This window comes from Nuphar pumila, chromosome 2, assembly GCF_984573655.1.
Source record: "Nuphar pumila chromosome 2, dmNupPumi1.hap1.1, whole genome shotgun sequence".
Classification (NCBI taxonomy): domain Eukaryota; kingdom Viridiplantae; phylum Streptophyta; class Magnoliopsida; order Nymphaeales; family Nymphaeaceae; genus Nuphar; species Nuphar pumila.
Genome location: NC_143250.1, coordinates 109,079,800 through 109,083,666, shown reverse-complemented (window position 1 = coordinate 109,083,666; position 3,867 = coordinate 109,079,800). Strand labels below are relative to the sequence as shown.

The 3,867-nt window shown below is 38.9% G+C and overlaps 1 pseudogene; it reads right to left on the bottom strand.

Moving 5' to 3' along the window:
* Window positions 1–2,987: 2,987 nt before the first annotated feature.
* LOC149846668 (auxin efflux carrier component 1a pseudogene) lies at window positions 2,988–3,655 on the bottom strand (annotated as a pseudogene).
* Window positions 3,656–3,867: the final 212 nt, after the last annotated feature.

Sequence of the window (3,867 nt, the reverse complement as noted above, 5' to 3'; positions counted from 1 at the left end):
TCGATCATCCACTTATTAAAGACGTTCTTCTTGTGAAAGGTTTGAAGCATAATCTTCTAAGCATCAGTCAAATGTGTGACATAGGATATAATGTCAGTTTTAAACATGATGCATGTCTTATATTTGACTCAAATAAAAATATTATTTTAAAAAGGCTAAGAAGAAATAATGTTTATGAACTATATCTATAAAGTATTTCTGAACTTTGTCTTATTGCAAATAATGACTCTCAAAATCTATGGCATATGACGATGGGACATATCAACTTTAAATATATCTCAAAACTTGCCAAAAATAATTTGGTTTGTGGGTTGCCTAAAATGTCTTTTAAAAAAGATTATTTTTGTGATGCATGTCAATTAGGAAACCTGTCAAAATCATCTTTTAAATAAAAATCAAATCAAATCAAAGAGTAGCGATTTACAGTAGAAATCAAATCAAAGAGTAGCGATTTATAGTAGAAAATAAATTAGAGAGTAGCGATTTATAGTAAAAATCAGATAAGAGAGTAACGATTTACAGTAGAAATCAAATAAGAGAGTAGCGATTTACAGTAGAAATCAGATAAGAGACTAGCGATTTACAATAGAAATCAAATTAGAGAGTAGCGTTTTACAATAAAAATTAGATAAGAGAGTAACAATTTATAGTAGAAATCAGATCAGAGAGTAGCGATTTACAGTAGAAATTAAATAAGAGAGTAGCGATTTACAGTAGAAATCAGATCAAAGAGTAGCGATTTACAGTAGAAATCAAATCAGAGAATAACGATTTATAGTATAAATCATATTTCTACTGTAAATCGCTACTCTCTAATATGATTTCTACTATAAATCACTAATCTTTGATTTAATTTCTATTGTAAATCGCTACTCTTTGATTTAATTTGATTTCTACTGTAAATCGCTACTCTCTTATCTGATTTTTATTATAAATCGTTACTCTTATATCTGATTTTTATTGTAAATCTCTACTCTCTGATTTGATTTCTACTGTAAATCGCTACTCTCTGATTTGATTTATACTGTAAATCGCTACTCTCTGATTTGATTTTTACTGTAAATTATTTTTTTTCAATGAGGAGAGAATAAAAAAAATATGGCCACTCAGAGAGAAATCTTATTGCTCTTTTCAACAGTTACAAGAGAAAGAAAAGAAAGAATTTATACAAGGCAAGAGCGACAACCCTAAACCTAAACAAGTTGGGTCTGATCTATAATAAATTGAGTCTCAAACATAAGCCCCAAAAAAATTCTTCCGGGGGGCGTTGCCCCCTACGACCCCCCTCCAAGGCCCCCCCCCCCGAGACCCGCATCGGGGGAGCCCCTGGACCCCCTTCCTGCAAGGGCAAAAACTTTGAATCAGGCTCCACAACTCATCTGGCAAGAACGAGAAGGCGGCCATGTGTTGCAACACAAGCTAAAAACAAAGGCGAAACGTGCAAATCTATTTACAGGGAGCGGGAGGACATTTTCATCCAACGCATATCTATCTTATCAGAAAACATTTCCGTCAAAAGCATATCCACCTTTTTTATATGTTATTTTATTATAAAGTTATCGTGGGCAACATTGGCATATGAATTATCGTGCGTCCCAAGATATTCCTCCGTACATACAAGAACATGCGAATTTGTGTTTCAGTGAGAACACACACCACCCTTTCGGGCTCCACACCTCTAAGGTCTACATCAGTACATCCCTAAATTTATGGGGGGCCCACCAATAACTCAAACCCTTCCAAAATGTCTAACGACTAGTGCAATCACCTTCCCCCTTTGTTCTTTACAAAAATAATTACAAAATATTCACGTACTATTGACTCATTGATAGAAAAGATGCTTTCAATTTTTGTTCCGCACCATGTGGCAGAGGGATTCGATCCTGGGCCTTCAGCTTGACACAAGACCCCGCCTACCGCATGGGATACCACCTCATGGTGACCTTTTATCTTTTTTGACTAACCACCCATCGGAGGAAGCAGATCAGGTCACACTGAACATGAGCGTTTTTGCTCATGCTGACATCGCAGCCATCTGAGTTGCATTTTAAAAAGCTCAAAAGTCAACAAAACCTTGTGGCATTCATCCAAAATGCAAACAGATGGCCACGATGTCGGCATGAGCAAAAATGCTCATGTTCAGCATGACCTGATCTGCTTCCCCCATAGGAGGCTAATACTGCCGTACTTACAGTCGCTTTTCCGACAGTGTAAACCAAGGTTGTTAAATGCGATGAGGCGAAGCGAGGCGTTGAGCATGTTATGAAGCGAGGCATAAGCCTCGAGGCATTAAAGCGTAAGCTTCACGATCAAAATAATAAAATATATAATATTAATAAAATAATGAAAATTTTAAATAAGAACTACTAATTTGCTTTTAGTTATTTTAGTACAAAATCATAAGAAAATAAAATCACAATATAGATTAAACATAGTTTAAGATGTTTAAAGCTATCATAGAACTCAGTTGAACTGAAAATATAGGTTAAACATAGTTGATGTAGTTTAGAGCTACCACATAATAAAGTTGAATTGGAAGTCATCTCGCCAACAATTCTTGAGACTGCATGAACAAACTAACTACTCAGGATTCATGCGACAGATCTCACTCCAAACAAATATAAAGAAGGCCAGAAATGTGAAGCTAAGCAATAGATGATAAAAAACATAGAAGCATGCTATCTTCAGAAATTCATTCAGTGTTTTTTGATTGAAAAATCTATCAATTCTATTCAAGCCCTTACAAATTAAACAAATGCATAAAAAAGGAGGAAGATAGAAAACCAATGCATAAATATCCAATAAGCTCTACGCTGATCATTCACCATTCTATTTAAATACTTACTAATTGAACTAAAACATCATAATGAAAGCTTTAAAGGACTAGAGTGCATGAATTTGAAAAAGAGGAAAATAAACATAAAACCATGTTCATTCTATGCTAATAGGAAGACAAAAACAAAATTAACCTCTTCATTGACGAGTTCTCATTTTTTCAATGCTAGGGTGACCGGGATCCCTGTAGATTCCGCCTCCACCAAGAACCTTGTAAGCGTGAAGGGCTCCAGCTTGGGCTGCTCCATAGAGAAAAGAACAAGCAAATGATCCAAATTTGACACTGGAGGATCGATAATCACGGATTTCCTCTCGAATACATTCTCGATCATCCCTCTCCTATCAACCCAATAAATCCCACCAACCAGAACCTTGTCCCCCACCAAAACCCTCCTCATAATCTTCTTGAGCACCGCTCGCACCACGCAAAGAATCTCAATGCTGACCCTCTTGTCCCCAATTTTGCCAGAACCAGAACTTTCCAGATGACCACCATCGTCGATTCCCGAAGAGAACTCGGACGGGTGATGGCCCACTCGAGGGAGGCCCTCCCGCTCGCCCTGCACCAGAGGAAGACGACGACAAGGACAATGAGCTTCTGGAGGGTGTCGGCAAGGACGAAGCGGAGGTTCATGGAGTAGGGGTCGTTGGTGGCGATGAAGTGGAAGGAGAGAAGGGGGACGACGAACCGGTTGATGCCGGAGCACTGGTCCAACGAGAAGATCCTCCACCACTTCACCGAACCATAGGCCAGGATCATCGCCACATAGAGCGGAACAACCGCTGTCATCACGTGGTAGAAGTCTGCCGCCGTGATCATCCTGGGTCTGGTGCGACGGTTTGTGGGGACTACACAAATGAAGAAACCGTGCCATGATGCGTCACTTTAGAAGCGAAGCGCGTTTTGACGTGAGGCGTGCGCTTCACATGAGTGAAGCGTGCGTTTCAAGCCTGAAATGCTTCACTACAACGCCTCAGTACCTTGAGCGTGCGCCTTGCCTCTGAGGCGTACACTTTAGGTACTGAGGCGTA